This window comes from Myodes glareolus, chromosome 20 (genome assembly GCF_982192425.1).
Source record: "Myodes glareolus chromosome 20, mMyoGla1.1, whole genome shotgun sequence".
NCBI lineage: Eukaryota > Metazoa > Chordata > Mammalia > Rodentia > Cricetidae > Myodes > Myodes glareolus.
In genome coordinates this window covers 2663788-2681758 of record NC_142045.1, presented here as the reverse complement: position 1 = coordinate 2681758, position 17971 = coordinate 2663788, and the positions used below count along the sequence as shown (strand labels likewise).

At 40.7% G+C, this 17971-nt stretch overlaps 1 protein-coding gene across 1 annotated transcript in view; it reads right to left on the bottom strand.

Moving 5' to 3' along the window:
* LOC148118756 (contactin-associated protein like 5-1-like) overlaps nt 1–17971 on the bottom strand; it is a 918003-nt gene that overhangs the window by 533454 nt on the left and 366578 nt on the right. The gene's annotated exons all lie outside the window — the stretch shown is intronic.

Sequence of the window (17971 nt, the reverse complement as noted above, 5' to 3'; positions counted from 1 at the left end):
TGTGATTGGTGCTTATTTGAAAAAAAAACCCATGTTCTGAAGAGACAGTTAGTGGTTAAGCATGCTTTCTGGGTAACCCACTACTCAGGACTACTGTGGTCAGGGATCTTAGAAAAAACATGGAATCACCATTTTACTAAGCCAGTGGTGTGGGAGGTCCTTATGCCTACGTGTTACTTTTATTGGTTAATGAATAAAGAACTGCTTTGAGCCCATGATAGGATAGAACAGAGCTAGGTGGGGAAGCAAAAGTGAATGCTGGGAGGAAGAAGGCAGAGAGAAGAGAGAAGCCATGGAGCCGCCTGAGATAGACTTGATGAAGCTTTGTTGGTAAGCCACAATCTTGAGATGATATACCAATTAAAAGATATGAATTAAAATAATATGTAAGAGTTAGCCAATAAGAAGCTAGAGCTAATGGGCCAAGCAGTGACTATTAACATGGTTTCTGTGTGATTGTTTTGGGTCTAAGCTAGCCGGTTGGTCAAGAAGAACAGTGACCTCCCTCATCCTACAAGCCAGAATAATGTCTAACTAGATTCTGAATCTTTACACACACAGGTAATTTTTCTTGAAACAGATAGAGAAGCCATTACAGAAAAACACAGCTGATCAAAGTGCAGGGATAGTTGCCCAGTCCCAACAGGTACATGTACAATGCAGCTCCAGCACCCAAGGCGGAGAGAGCATTATGGAAGAGATAGAGGAAAGATTGCTAAGAGCTAGAGGAACAGCAGCTTTCCTATAAGATTAAGTCATCTATGAAGGTCAGGAAAGCTACAACCATGAACTCTCTACCACATGGCTTCATAAATGAGATGCAAACACGCACAGCACCCATAGATGTGTTATCAGGAAAGAGGGAGTTCCTGAGGCTTCAACCCTAGAAAAGGAAGTACAGGTCACTGGTTATCCACTATCAAATGTTTAGTCCTAAAATCAGTTATATCCAGGTTACTGAATATGTTTTATACAAACACACACGCACTTATAAAACCACAAAAAATGTATACAATATGTATATTTTATATAATATGCATGTAATATATAATATATATGGCCAATTTATAGAAAAAGAGGTTACAAATTTGAGAAAGAAATGAGGTAGTACATGTGATGGGTTGGAGGGAGGAAAGAAAAGGAGGAAGTGTTATAAATATATTTTAAGTTCAAAATTAAAAATAAATCTTACTAAAAATAAATATTTTCTGTACAAGTGTGAAGAACATAGTTTGGATTCCAGGATCCATATGATGAGTTTGGCATGGATGCATTCCACCTGCAATCCAGCACTAAAGGGGGAAGAGAGAGTAGTGTTGCTGGGACTTACTGGAACTAGCTCAAACCCAAAAGCTTAGAGTTCAGCAAGAGGGGCTGTCTCAAAGGACCAAGGCACAGAATGACAAAAAGGCAAACACATGAATATCTCATCCAGACTCTGTGTGTCTGCATAGACAAACTCATTTGAATACATATGTACACATACACCACACACATATATGCTTCATACATATGTACACATACACCACACACATATATGCTTTATATGCGAACATGTGCATGCATGTGTGCACATGCACACACATATACACACACTCACACATGTGCACAAAACATAGCACAAGTCCTGAGTAGTCTACTTGAGTTATGTCTCATAACCTTCATCTGCATGACTAATTATTTTAGACTTATATTTCTTTTCTGCTGATGGAATAAAAAGGCTTAAACCTCATCCTGAAAGAAAGAGAGAGAGAGAGAGAGAGAGAGAAGGAGAAGGAGTGAGGGAGAGAAAAAGGAAGGAAGGAAGGAAGAAAAAACAAAATATTCATAAGAAATCTCAGCAGTTAAACCTTTTAAAGCAGGCTATTTGGTATCTGTAAGTGTGTTTATGCTGTGCAAATGTTCCCACTGAACATGTCAAGACAGTTGTCTCTGTCCCATTGACAGCCTGTGAGCTAACGCTCAGAGGTCTGTGTTTCAGAGTCAGGATTGTCCCTCTCAGCTTCAGTAAACTATAGAGTCTACCTGCTAATGTGCAGTCACAGTTACAGAACCAATACAGATCTGATTCCCTCCTAATGGCCAAAGTAAACACTAAGAAAATAGATTTTGAGATGCAGAGAGAGAGAGAGAGAGAGAGAGAGAGAAGGTGGTGGTGAGAGAGACAGGTATAGATAGAGACAAAGAAAGCGCCCTAAAGAACATACTTGTGAAATTACCACTGTTTAAAAGTATATTGTGCATTCTAAAGCAGGGACTTATTGATACCTGTTAACCCCATGCAAACATTTGAAAACCAACATCTCTAAATACTATCCTAAGGCCCGTCTCTCCAAGAGGGCAAACTAAAGGAAAATAAATCCTGGAAGCTCTGAGCTACTCACAAAGGCATTGTCTTTTATTTGCTAAGATACCTTTAATAAGACATGAGGTGATTAGCATGCAAACCACAGAGTTAAAGCTGATATGCATAAATGCACTCCAGCTTGCGCGTTCACAACTGCTCTTCTGCAGCGTGTGATAAAGTGGATTTCCATCAGGCACTCAGATAATGGAAAGGAAGAAGTTTGGCTGAAGTGAGATGTTGGCCACTCCTGGTGACTGAGGAGGATTGTAAAGCATTGCATTTTGGGATATAAAAGGGAAGGAAAATCAAAACACTGGATTCTCCTCTGAATTCTAGCTTTCTTTTAATTCGTGATAAATGTGTGCTTTGTCATTGTAAATGAACAGAAACATATCTGTTATTTTACAGGCCAGTCATAAGTTTATGCTAAAAGACCTCTCCCTATCTGAGGGTCCTGTAGAAATGTAGTTGTAGCTTTATGGATAGTGGAAAGAGATGTTTGATCCATGTTATATTTCTCTGCTATGTAACAGTTTCCTCTGGGATTAAAATATTCTATTCTGCAGGAAGCTCCTAAAATAGGAAGGAACTCAAAATAGCTCCAGGAAGTCCCTGGAGCTGGTCAGAGTAGCTCTGTTCACTAGGTCCCTCCCTGCAGAGTAAGCAATAACACCCCAAATTCATGCTCAGAAAAGCAGAGCCAAGCTTCAGAGAAGAAACTAAACCAGAGCAGCTGGCTGGAGGGCAGCAGAAGGCAGGCAAGCATCTGAAGAACTGTAGGCCAGCTGAGGAACCTGGAGAGGACACTTTCCAATGTGCTGAGTGGCCTGCAGCTGGTGCAATGCAGTGGACTGCAACCTCCCAGCGCTGTGAGCTGTCAGCCATGGGGCTGTGTCTTGATGATGCCACTGTCTGTGAATCATTTATGGTCCTGTAAACAACCCCTCCTCTATTCTCCTGTAAGTAATGCCAATAAAACCCACTAGTTTACCAAGTTGAACTGGTGGTATCTGTACTTTTGTCTGTCATCAGTTGCCTGTCTATAGCAAACAGACTTCTGTTACATCTCCCAGGGAAAACTTTGTCACATACACTCCCCCCCCAATGGAATCCTGCTTTTTTTTCTGGTTTTGGCCTCCTTAAAAGGAAGAATACAAGAATTCCAGTAAATGATACATCTTAACTGAAACAGTTACAAGTTAAAATGATTCAACTTGCAGATAGTGTAAAAGTGATACTAATTCGGTAGAATCTTCACATCCAGTGGTGATGAGCTGTGTGGTCCTCTCTTCTGGTTTGCTGACCAGTACGAATGAGCTGACACTGCCACCAGCCACAGACATAAACTGATGGCACATGGTTGCTGAGCTAGGTGTCATTTGTTGCAGGCATTTGTAGTGTGGAGTAGACTTATAGGGACGCAAACTTCTGAAGGATGTGTAGACAGCTATCTGGGTATTATGCTTGTGTTCACAGGTGGGTCAACAATATCTATGCTGATGGAATCAAACTAGGACAATCAGGCACCCACGTCCATCCTTTACTTCCAGGAAGCACCCGCCCCTGATTGTTCAGATAGGGTGACTACCTATCTGACATGCATACCATGTTGGTATGACATGCATGCCAACTCCAGGGTTTCTCACATTAGAAATCTCCCCAGGGAATTTAACATTTTCTCAGTACTACACATCCCTGGCCCAGCCTCTGGCATTCAGGATCTTGCATGGTAATAGACCACCTGGTCAGCTTTCCCTTCTTCAGTTTTGTGAGCTCAGCTGACAGTCACCCTCCTCGTCATAAGAGAAAACAAAATAAAAGCAGAAGTCCTAATATTGGAAATTGTAGACTGTTGTTAATTTATCTGCATTAAAGTCATTTTCCATGCAAATCTTATCAGATGTAATGGTTGCAGATCCACCAGCTAGAACTCCATCTTCATTTAATACAGGTCCCTTTATGTTCCCAGTGACAAGAAGCTATAAACTTAATGGGAATTACATACTACCCAAAAGGGTTGAGCGTAATGATTTAATTTATTCCTTCACCTACATGAGGTGCCATTTGAAGAATAACACGGAAACCTAGACAACAGCAACAACAACAACAACAACAACAACAACACACACACACACACACACACACACACACAAAGCCAGCAAGTCATTCCTGAGTATGTGGGACCCAATGACCATGAAGTTTCTAGATTCCTCCCTTAACTCTCCTTCTCAAGGTTGCTAGTCCTAGGGACAGGAGATGGAGCAGTCAGGAAAGTGATCCACATAGAAGCATGAGAACCAGAGGTCAATATCTTGAACCTATATAAAAAGGTAAGCACAGGAGGGCAAATGTGTAATTACAACACTGGGGAGGTGGTGAAAGGGTCCTTGAAGCTCATTGGACAATAGCCTAACTATATTTGATTGGCGGGCTCCAGGTTCTGTCTCCAAAAATAAGGAATAGAGATGGTGAGATGATTCAGTGGACAGAGCCTTGAACTCAGCCTCGAAGGCATGAGTTTAATCCCAAGAAACTAAAAGTTAACAAGAGGTAGCTGACTACTGAAGGTTCTGACTTCACGTATGTGCTGTGGTAAATATACCTGAACACACATACACATAAGTAGATAGATGATAGATAGATAGATAGATAGATAGATAGATAGATAGATAGATAGATAGATAGATAGATAGGTAAAATTTTAAAAAGTGAAAAATAGTTGAGAAAACCATCTTATGTGAATCTCTGACTTCTGTGTGCTATTTGCAAACCTGTGCACATGCAGGTGCACATGTGTGCGCACACAAATAAAAACTAAATGTGATTATTTACCTATTACCCTATTTCCGTATCATTTATATAGCTTTATGAACCATCATGATTTCCTAGAACTTATTTTTAATATCTTCTATCAATAGCTTAAATTTAAGTAAAGTTCTTTCGATGTTCAGAGTTATAAACATCAAAAAGGATTATTAACAAGGTGATATTGAAGTAGAAGTGGATGATGCTTCAAATCACCTCATCCCTGACAATGCAATAACCTTTGATTTGCAAGGGAACTTCTTTAGTAAGTAACTCCAACTTCTTTTCACACCAACAATAATCCTGTTAGCTGTACAAGCGATGGGATTAGCTTCCTCATGATAACCAGTGTTAGTGTGTGGTTCAACTGTTGCTACAAAATAAATAAACCGTGTATGACAACAGTGCTGGTTATTTCATTCACTTTATTCCTGACAAAATACCAGAGCAACGTAAGGGAGAAATGGCTCATTTCTGTGCAGAGTTAGAAAGGTATCTTGCCCATTATGCATGACAGCAGGAACAGGGAGACCTGTGGTCACATTGCATACAGAGGTAGGAGGCAGAGAATGAACAGGAACTGGGTAAGGACTATAGAGCCTCCAAGCTCACCCTCCCCCCAGTCAGTAATCCACGTCCCCCAGTGAAGCTCTATCTCCTGAAGGTTCCACAACAGTCTCAAACAACACCACCAGTTGGGAACCAAGTGTTCAAACACGTAGCTTATGATGGAATGTTTTGCATTCAAATCATAACATCAAACAAGGGCCAAGCAGATACATGGGGGTTTGCCCATTGATCTGGTTGATTCAGACATAAAAGTTAAAGGCGCATTGGTATTAAAATATTGAATGCAAATGGGCCACACCAAAACCTTCCATTGCTGTTGAACTTTTACAGCTTCAGTTGTGTGGAGGATAAGAGGTGATAAAGTGATTGTAGACAAGCATGTCTTATGTTCATATTTCCATCTCTACACTGCAGGTGCGACACCAATATGTACACAGCTCTGCCATATGCCATGCACTTGGGAAGACAATGTCTTTGCCCTTATGAGAAACAAATATAAAGCTTTCCTCTTTACTTAGTAGAAAGCTACTGTATCAAAGTTGACAGCAGGGCTGGGCCTTCTATTTTTAAATCTAGAGAATTCTGTAAGGACTAGGCAGAGACATAAGAGGCAGTTCACTTACATGTCCAGGGCAAAGGGGGTAATGGAAACCAAGATAGAAGCCTGGCTGAGCTTGTTAGCCAATTCACTGGCAATGGCTCCAGGGATGTGATCCTGCTTGTATGCTTGTGTGTCTGACAGTGGCTCCTGAATGTTCCTGCTAACTGCATGCTGGAGTTTAACCATATGCTCCTCTTACCGCCACATGGCAAATGAAGTGTATTAGATATGAATGTGTGTATATATAAGATGTTAACTCTGTTTGTCCTCTATCTCTATCTAGCATTTACCTTCTATCAGCTATTGTGTGTCCTCCTGCCATCACACTGAGAGCTGCAGGAGACAGGATGTCTTAGCATCACAATGAATACCTGCAGAATGGACAACCGAATGACACTCGGGATGCATGCTCTAAGGTTCTGGGCTGCTACCGTGGAGGTTGGTGTACAGGGACAGTCCAGGACCACCTGCATGTCAGATGTTCAAATTAAGATTCACAACATAGACAAAGCTGCAGTTGTAGCCTCTTTGTCTTTGATAACTTTATTGGGTTTAAGCTATTTGGATAAACTGATAGATTATTGTATTGATACTTAGAGGTTTGGATCTCCTCTCCTAAAATAAAAAGTTGTTTCTATGTCAATCACTCCAGGGTAATTAGAAATTCAATAGCCTTGTTAATAATAGAAAACAGGATACTCACAGAAAAGCTGGACAAAACCTTGCTCAACTGGTTCCCTTCATCGCCCTAGGGCAATGCTAGCTCTTAGATGGCCTCCTGTTCCCATTTCATCTTGGGACCTGTTCCTTGTCTTTGCAGGAGGCAGCCTTAACAGCTAGATATAAACTTGTTGTGTGTTTACCCTCAGAATGACTAATTCAATTTCTTTATTAGTTTTAATTCAAAATCATTACAGAGTATGGAGTTCTAGTCTTGTAAAACCTGCTAACTTATTATAGACTATTAAAAAATACAAGTTTGGTCAGTCATCTGATATGATTAGTTACAAAAATATGCCTTATTTAGTTTCCTGGATATGTTTTCAAAGTCAAACATAAAGCAAGTAATAAAAAAACAAAGTTTTTCTAATCAGACATACCTGGGCAGCCCTCATACTTCAGAAATCTACAGAATATGGCATTTAAAATAATAATTTAAAAGCTTATTACATTGGGCAGAGATTCTGAGATTCTAGCAGTAACCCAAGGTCTCCAAAGAAGATTATGAGACACCATGAGGTCTCCACCTGGATTACGATGGCGCTGACCACCAGGCAAGATGACCTCCAATGCAACACCGGCTGGCAGGACCCGGTACAGACTGTGAACAAACACCAAGGCCTTGGAGAACTGATTTCACCACTTTTGCCTAGACAAAATAAGGTCAGTCTTTTCCATGTCCCTCTTCCACAGAAAAAGAAAAAAGTTCACCTTATGCTCCTGGCTTAGACAGTAAGACTGCTGTTCTGGATATTTCTGCCTCCAATGCTGTGGAGACTTGGGTGTTACTAACTGTATATGAACTCATGTCCCTGTAATTTTTAATAGATTTAAAAACTGTTTGGTCTGTAATCAAATATACTGTATTTATTCTTCTGAGATCTCTGATAGTATTGATAGTAACAGTTTAGCAGCAAAGGTTTTCAGATTCTTCCACAAAGCGCTATAGTCAGCTTGTTATTGCATTAAAAAATGTTTTAAGGTCTGAAAATATAAAATGTCATAAGCTTGAGGGTCTAAAAAATGACTTAAGATATAAATACAGGTTAAATATAAAAAATGTTTCTAATTTCTTTTCCTCTCTATGGTAGTTCTAATAAGCTAAAAGAGCAATGATTACTTACTATGTGGGTCACAAGTTTAAGATTTTAGATCTATTCTGGTTGCCATTTAAATGTAAACTTAAAGGTGTTTAGTTTTTAGCTAAGACCCAAAGGTATGAGGCTATTTCTTCTGTTCACAGATACCTGTTGTCTGCTCTTTTTCTACAAAATGGGTTTTTCTTTAAGTAAATAAATTTTAACTTCTTTTGTAGTTTAAACTTATCTCAATGGGCTTCCACTTAGCTGGCAGATGCATCTAAGCATCAGGTGCTAACTATAACCTGCTTTAACTGGTGGCAAGCCTTGGACTTCATGAAAGCTGATGTGAACCAGTCCAACTAATAGGAACACTCCTGGTTCCATCAACGAAGTCTGAAGAGTGCCCCATTGCCTAAATGCCCGCCCCATTGCCTAAATGCCCCCCACACTTTGGCTAGCCTTTCAACCTGTTTGGGCCTGGATAACAATGCCTTGATGTCAGCTTGAAGTAGTTGCAGAAAGGAAGATGTCATCCCATACCCCCTTCCCAAAATAGGTTGAAAGGCTGAGACAAGAAAAAAACTCCCTGGGAGAAAGGACAACTACCTAGAGTGCCTGTTAATACACTAGGTCCAGAGTTGTCAATTAATTTAAGTAGTTCCATGCCTCCTTAAAAACCAGGGGCAAGCAGGACCCATGATTGGGTCCTGTCATCTGCTTCTGAAGGGGGAAATATTGGGGACAACCATGATAAACTAAGTATGAACAGGTCAACCAAAGGAAGTTATTTATTTCCAACCATTATCACCTGCAAGAGTAGAACTCATCCCCCAATAAATTTAATAAGATGTCCGAGTCTTAGTAGTTTACCCTAAGGCAATGCCTAGCTGCAAGAGGAACCACAAGCTGAGTTACCTGACCCCCACCCAAGAACAGACCATTCAAAGGAAATGCCTAACTTTCCAACCACTGTAGATAGGATCACCTGCCAGTGCACCTTACCAGGACACCCCTAGACAAATGTCAGTCAATCAGGGGTCCTAAACCTCAGAGACACCTCACCCCCACCTTTACTACTATAAAAATCCAATTCTAATGGAGCTCGGGGCTCTCCAGTTATTCCAATACGTTGGACATGTGACAAACTTGATTAAAATAAAGGCTCTTTGTTTTTTCATATAGGGCTCAGTTCCTTATTAGTTTTTGCAGGGACTTTGCAGATTTGGGCATAACTACTTTCTCATGGAGCACCTTACAGAATTAGTGTTTCCTAGAAATGTGAACATATTGTCATAATGTGAGAATTCATTTACACAATTTTAAATCTTTTGTTAGAATTTTGGAGACAGTCTTATATAGCCCAGGTTGGCCTTAGACTTCCAATCCTTCTCTCTCAGCACCCAAGCCAGAATACCCAATAGGTATGTAATACCTGAAATCTTGCTCATGACTTTCAATGAGAAATCAAGGGATAGGAGTTCTAAGACACACTCTTAATGTTGATTCGTAGTAAGAGTCACTGGAATGTCATTGCAACTAGAGTTTCTTCCACTCCCACTGCTGACCACAGGGCTCTTCATTCTCAAACTAGAGTGCTGTAGAGGAGCAAATAAACTGTCAGCATGGAAGAGTCCACATCTCCATGCTAGCAGCCTACAAAGAGGGTGAGAAAAGAATCTCAAGGTGTTGATGGGTAGTAGTTGTTGTTTCTTCCTTGAAGGCATCTCAAGTGTTTACCATCTAGCAACTACTGTGTACCTTCCCGATGGTGATGATCAGCTTGCTAACTTCTCCAGCTAGACATAACTACAGCATGGTTTCATGGTCTTTTACTTGCAATTAAGCAGGGGAAAGGCATGCCTGCTACTGATTTCATGAGGACCAAAGGATGACCAGAAAGCTACTTTCACTATATTTTAAAGTATTTCCTCCCAGAGCTTTTTGGTTCATGCCCAGCTATCGGTGTCTGTTTCAGTAGATAAGTCCCAACTTGTTGGTCAGGACAGCGGTTTCCTTCAAAGATCACTTAACTTCCATGAGTGAGAATTTTGGGGGGAGAGAGCAGTCTCGCTGGAAATGGAGCATAAGAGCTGATAACACATGTCTTTTCCCTTTCCCTGTCCTGAGATTTGGCTCCCAGAAGAGGCCATGAAGTTTGGTGTCAGCCTTTAGTACTCTATGGGATAGACCAAGCGGATCATGATCTCCTCACTCCTGCTCTCGTTTTCATTCCACTGTTCACTTGACTTTATTGGTCCCAACGATCTGTAAAATTATAAGTTTTTCAAGCAGTGATTTCCCCCATAGAGAAATTACAAACAAACAGACAATCAGGATTTGCAGTTTTGAAAGAGATTCTTGGAATACAATGGGAGAAAGGAATAAAAGAAAAAGAGTCATGGAACATTTGCATGCAAAGGAAGTAATTTCTGACATCAGCTTTGCTGATAAATTGACAGCTGTTTGCTGCAATCATTGAGGTTTGGCCCTGAGTGAATGGAAGCCAAATTAAATACCTGGCAACATACTTTTGACAGTAGAAAAGATCACCTATGGTGCCGGGGAGACAGTTGGTGCAGTAACTGTTACTGTGGACCTGCATTCCATCCTTAGGACCCAGGGGCACTTATATTCCAGTGCTGGGAACAGAGATCAGAGGATCGCTAGGGCGTGCTAGCCAGCCAGTCTAGTTGAGGTAGTGAAGTACATTTTCAGTGAGAAACAAGTGATATCCACCTCTGGACTCCTCTTGTGTGACAGGACAAGACAGGGCAGAAGTTCCTCCATCTTATATTCTTGCTGAGGAAATTTCAAGGTTAAGGAGAATCTGATCTCCTTAATGGAGAATCCAGCGGAAAATTACGCCACTCAGTTCTAGAAATCTGAGGTCAAAATGCCCCAGCTAAATTTTCCCAACTTCTTAACAGAACTGCTTGCTTGTGAAATCTTCGAACACCCTGCCTACCACAACACAGCTGGAGAGAGAGACCAGGATGTGTTTTTTTGTTTTTGTATTTTGGTTTTGGTTTTAGTTTTTTGGGTTTTTTGTTGTTGTTGTTGTTTGGTTGTTTGTTTTTTCTTGCCTTTAAAAGCATCGTTCTCTAAATGCTTGGGGTTACGCTTAGGTCCCAAATACCTGAGTTTAGTCACAGTCATCTGGAATAACGACTTGCATTTGACTATAAACAGTGTCTGATTGCTCATCTCTGGTGGACTACCTGTGATGTAAGCATACTCTGGGCAGCAGAGGAGAGGGTGCCTGATCTGGCCTTGGCCCATAACCATACTGACGAATATTTTGCATGCCACCACAGAACCTTCATATGGCGATGGATGGAGATAGAGACAGAGACACATATTGTAACACTGGAATTAACTCCCTAGGTCCAAATGAGAAGCAGAAGGAGGGAGAACGTGAGCAAGGAAGGCAGGATCAGAGGCGGCCTTCATCCGATGATGGATGGCGATAGAGACGGAGACCCACATTGGAGCACTGCAAGTCAGGACCCCGAAGGGTGCATTCACCCACTGATACAAGGGGACTGATCGAATGAGAGCTCACCAAGGCCAGTTGGACTGGGACTGAACGAGCATTTGATCAAACCGGATTCTCTGAAAGTGGCTGACATGGGGGCTGACTGAGCCCCCGAGGTCCAAATGAAGACTGAAAAGCCATTGACAATGACTGGGTCTTGTTTGGTCTGCATGGACTGGCTTTTTGGGATCTTGGCTTGTTTGGATGCTCACCTTCCTGGACCTGGAGGGAGGGGGGAGGAACTTGGATTCCCCACAGGACAGGAAACCCTGACTGCTCTTGGGAATGGTGAGGGAGGAGGAGAGGGAGTGGGGGGAGCGGGAGGGTATTGGGAGGAGGGGAGGAAGTGGAAAGAGTGTTTTTGAATACTTGAATAAACAAAAAAAATTTAAAAAAAAAAAGAAAATGGTCCCAAAGGGATTGGCACTATTAGGAACAGTAGCCCTGTTAAAGTAGGTGTGGTCTCCTTGGAGGAAGTGTGCCACTGTGGAGACAAGCTTTGAGGTCTTATATATGTTCAAGATATTTCCCAGAGTTTGAGAGCTCTTCTTGTTGTCTGTACAATGTAGAACTCTCAGCTATTTTTCCAACATAATGTCTGTCTGCACACCACCACGTCGCACCATAGTGATAATGCTCTGAGCCTCTGGAAATGGGAGCCACCCAATGAAATCTGTTTCCTTTACAAGAATTGCTGTTGTTACATTGTCTCTTCACAGAAGTAAGAACTCTAACTAAGACTCCTCACAACAAGATGTAGCTATCTGCTGAAACATTGCACCCCAAGAAATTAGAGTTTCTTCAGACGTTCATTGTGAGGGGAGAAAAGGCCTGGTGCCAATTGGAGGAGGAATTTGCCTCCCAGAAGGAAACTTCACACAGTGCTGAAAGGACTTGAGCAGAACTAGCAATGGGCAGGGCCACACCCTGACCAGGACTTCATTTTACCTCTTGCTTTCTATGTAAGTGTAAATATAGAAGACCCCTTAGTTTGAGAAGTAGCAAGGTCTTTGATGCCAATATGTGACCACACTAAAATAATCTACGTACTCCCCTTTTAACCACTGCTAGTTTGTTGTCCCTACATGGCCCCAGACCCTGGTGCCCACAAATCTGTTACTTTTGTCCTTCCAAATGAAAAGGGGAGATATCTTCTTCCCTTGTTTCCTCTGCTGTCTTCCATCTTTATCTCATCCTCTCTCCACCATATTAGGACACAGGAGAGGAAAGCTATCTGAAGATCAGGTAGTAGGTCCTCACCAGTTGTTGCATTGACGAATTGGTCTTGTTCTTCTTGACTCCAAACACATGAGAAATATATTTCTGGATTATTTTGATCTACCCAGTCTACAGTAGTTAAGACAATAGATCTTTAAAATGACCAATGTGCACTGAATAACTTTGAAATCTAAACACAATGAGCCCCACTATACATACTTAATGGTAAAGAATGTCCATGGCTTCTTTTATTAAGGCAATACCTCACATTTTTTTTCTACACATGGAGGTTGAGGATGTAGCTCAGATCGTAGACTGTTTGCATGAATCCCTGGGTTTTATCCCCAGCACTGGAAACAGGCATGGTGGCATGCATCTAAAACACTGACATTCACTCAGGAGATGGACAGAGGGCGATAAGAAAATCAAAGTCATCTTGTCTATGTAATGAATTTGAGATCACCCTGGACTGTATGGCAGCCTGTTCCTATACTATAAAATACCCAAGGACCTTCAACAATGCAACTACAAAGTGTCCTAAGACTCAAAAGACTTCCACTAACTTCTGTTCAGCAGCAAAAGCAGGATTCTATATTCTTACATTTGACTGACATTTAGTCTAGAGTTTACATAAATTGAAGCAAAATGCCCAGGACTGTGATATTACTTACATGTATATGGCAAATGACCTCTACTGGTTGCTGCTGTTGTTGGCAAATTATCTGAGGTTCTGAATCCATCCATAAAAATACAGTGAATTTACTCAGCTAAGAAAGTGTAAGGTTTTTTTTTTTCCATTCCCATGGCTACTTGAAGCATCCACAGGCAGCTATTTATTTAGAATTGCATAAAACTGAAAATAAGAATCTGCATTGGATTTAAAATAGCAAACTATTTTTAAATTAACAATTTTGGGGAAAAATTATTGCTTACTATATCCTGAATTTTATTTGTGACTTATAACAAAGTTATAGAATATTAAAAATTTAAAAAGAATAAAAAAGAACAGCAAAAGCAAAACCAAAAAGATGCCCTAGAACTGAGAATTGATCAGACTTCTCCAATTGCTTGCAACAGTGCTTCCTCCACTGGTATTAATCATGCTGTAGGATCATGATGCTTGATCCCCCTCAACAAACACCAGGGGGATCAAGAGGATGCAGAAATAATGCAGAGGATTAACACTGGATAGATGTGATCACACCATACCACAGTGAGGGTAAGAAACACTCGCGTTCTGTCCACACTTCCCATCTGTCTCAAACTTAAACAGTGATTTTTCACACAATTCTTAGTGATAATTCAACACATGGCCTTATTTTTCAATTAAGAAATTTTGCTGGCAGCTCAAAGTTATTCTGATTGCCAGAATCCTTGACTATTCCAGGTGACAACCTATTTCTTCTCTTTCTCTTTCTATTCGGAGGTGTGTATGCACACATACATGTGTGTGCACACATGGTGCTTATGTTTACATGTGTGTGTGCACATGCATGTGTGTATCCATGTGTGCGCACATGCACATGCCCACGTGTGTGCGTGCTTAGTGCCTGTAGCAGCCAGGAAACAGTGCTGGAATTTTTGCTTCAATCACTTTCCACTTCATTTGTTATAACATGGTTTCTCAAGGATCCACTGAGGCTGCTATATTGGCTGGCCTGAGAGTCACAGAATCTGTCTCCAGCTCTTAAATACAGGAATTCTAGGTGTTCTGTTTGTCATTCCTTGCTATCCAAAGCAACTTGTGGCACAATAGGTTTATTTCAGTTTACAGTTTTCAGTCCATCATGAAGACTAATAGAAACAAGAACTTAAGAACTGAAGTGGAGTCCATGGATGAATGCTGCTTACTGGCTTGTTCCTCATGTCTTCCTCAGCCATGATTTTGGTAACCCTCCCCTACTTTTTTTTACCATGATTTTGTTAATCCCTCTACTAGGATCATGAGAAGAACAGCCTTAAAAGGAAGATCTAGTCCACCATGATTTCAGCAGGTTGGGGCGGCAAAGTACCATCTTATCACATGGATATGTTACCTGCCTCATAAATATTTACAGTAATGTCTTTTAAATCCATAACACAGGACCTACTAAATTGCTACCTACATTGAGGCAGCCCACTCCAATCTCGCTCTTTAGTATTTGTTTTGCTTAACTTTGCTAAATAGACTTCTGTTTTAATTTTCTTTTTCACTTGAGGGAGTTCCTCTTCTCAAGAGTACTAGAAGCAAATGTTAGTGTGCCATGTAACATTAGGACCACAAACACATGCACACACATATACATATATACACACCCACTGACACATATGTATATATACAAACACATTCATGCACACACACAGACACCCACATATACACAAATACCTAGACACACACATGTACAAGTATGAGTATATAAATAAATATTTAAAACTGCAAAACATTTAATTCAAATGGTAATAATTAACGTTACTCTTAATCAAAATAATACATTAAACACATTAACCATAGAATGCTTGCATACTGCTTAGAACAGTTAAAAACAGTATAAAATTCTAGCATAATGTGTGATCTTTATAAACGTTTACTACTTTAATTGCTAGTTCCACATATTTAGTTAGCTGTAATTATTCTTAACGCACATGTCAAACACTGGCTCCCTTATTAAGCAGTTCTCAGTTATCCAGGCAGGTGAGGGAAACAGCTATTGATTGCATCTAGAAAGCACGTCAGGGAGAAGTCACATCAGTCTCTGTCACATCTTTGCCATTTCTGGGTGTTTTAGAAATGAAGAAACTAAAGTCCAGAAGTTGTGCACAGTGTCCACAGTGCTGCTGTGATGTGAGCCCTGATCCGTCCTCCCTGCTTAGATCTTTGATCCTGTGTAAGTCTAAGTCTCAGTCATCCCTGCTCAACATTCTTGATTCGCAGGGGACTTCGCCTGTCTCGGCTCTGATACAGTAAATGCTTTACAGTTCTCCCGTTATTCTGAAAACTTTCTATTTTATGTTATATGTATGCCAATGTGGTATTCATTATGAAAGAATTATTATCATGAGAGAGGGAATTCACATCAAATCACATGTACACACACACATACTCTCTCTCTCTCTCTCTCTCTCTCTCTCTCTCTCTCTCTCTCTCTCTCTTCCCAGTTATAGGCTTCAGACTTGTGCTCAGTGTCACGGATTAAACATTCTCAGCATTTGACTTCACTCCACCACAACACTGTCTGCTTCCTTCTTAGTTCATTCCTAAGTTATCTGTGTGTTATCTGAGGATATTTGAGCTTTAGTTATACTATTACTTGTTTCTGGAGAAAACCAAATTTTCAGAAGACTCTTTCTCCCCAGCATTTAACATGGGGCAAAATACAGGACATTTTATTAAATATCTTGCTAAGTCCAAAATACATAGTAAGTGAAAGATGCAACATCAAACCATGACACATTGATGGAAAACCTAACATGAACCCACATACTGAACGCATCTCAGAAAAAGCACACCATCAAGAGTAAGAGCAAAGATCAACCAGGTAACTGTACTCTCATGTCTACAGCAATGAATCCAGTCAAGGTGGTTTGTGGCTTGTGTCTCTGTGCACTGTTTTCCTTCTCTGTTAAATGGGAGTGAAAGACCTGGAGATGCCAGAGGAATATTATAAAGATGGTAGGAAAAACTTATGTGTTGCTGGTCCCCTGCATCCAGCAAATATCTGTCATGTTTAGTATCCATCTTCTCATTTCTGTTGAGTAAGGATAGGTTCAAAATTGGGTCACTGTATCCATAGAGATCTATGCCATTGTACCAGGAGCTGTGCCTGTGATTCTACCACTGCAATACATCACTTATTTCTCTCCAGTTTTATGCTCTTTATTCTTGTTTTATTAAATGATTAGAAAAAGCAAAAAATGGAACTAACAATTGGGTATTATAAATGTATGAAATATGGCTTGTATTCAATTTGTAGTATAACAAAGCTATTCAACTCCAATATACCCTGAGCATCTGAAAATCTAGAATTACTTAGAGTTTGAAGGCAAGGCTACTTTTCCTTCCTATGTGGGATGAAATCACACATTGTTTAGCGAAAGATAAAACACAATGCTTTGGTAAACCTAAGCAAAGCCAAAGTGTCATCCAATAAAGCAAAGCCAGAGACAAAAGAGTGCAGTCAAATAAATCAGCAAGTGTTATGTAGTAGGTAAGGCAGTGGTACACCCAGCAGCAGCTGATGGACTGTGAACACATTCAAAAGTAATAATCAGGATTAGGGAGCTGGCTCAGTGAGAAGAAGTCCTGAGATCAAATCCCTAGAACCCATGCAGAACTGAGATATGCCAGTATACACCCGTGATCACGGGCCAGCTAGCCTGATGTCCTGACATCTACACTTAGACCGACATGAACACATAAAAGAACATAACAAATGCCATGGAAGACTTCTTGCTCTCATTATCCCAAGCACCTTCCTGGTCTCCATGCCCTACGGTGATGACCTGCGAAACTTCAAAAAAAAAACTATTGGATCCAGTCATCAGAGAGAAAGAAAAGTTGGCTGATCAGCTTTCCGAAATCAGAGAGAAATATGGTGTCTGAAGGAGCCACTGACTATATTACAGAGCTCACACATTCAGTATTCTCCAATAGGCCGCAGTAAAGCTGCACAATTTGAATCTAGTGCAATCTGTGGTAACGCAACGGTGTCTTTCCTTTCTTAGACCTGCCTCAGAACAGAAAAGAAACAAAAGATAAAGCAACATGTGGAGAAGCTCCACACGGCAATTGTGAAGCCCTGCACAATCTTAGGAGGACCTTGGAGTGCATCCCCAGACGAATGAATTGTTGACACAAAACAGGATAAATTCCAGAGTTTTGACAGACATTATGGCCAAATTGCTTCCTGGTGATTTCCCAGTTTCCCTGAGAGCCACATTGCCAAGAAAACTGGCTGAAGCTTTGGTTGTAGTTTCATCTCCTCTTTGTCTTCTTTCATCCCACCCCTTTTCTGGCAAAGAAAGACAAAATGCAAATCACCAGTCAGATTTATTCAAATACCACATTTAGGAAACATAGCCAAACAAATTCAGAGCAGGAACTGGGGACTCTGAGA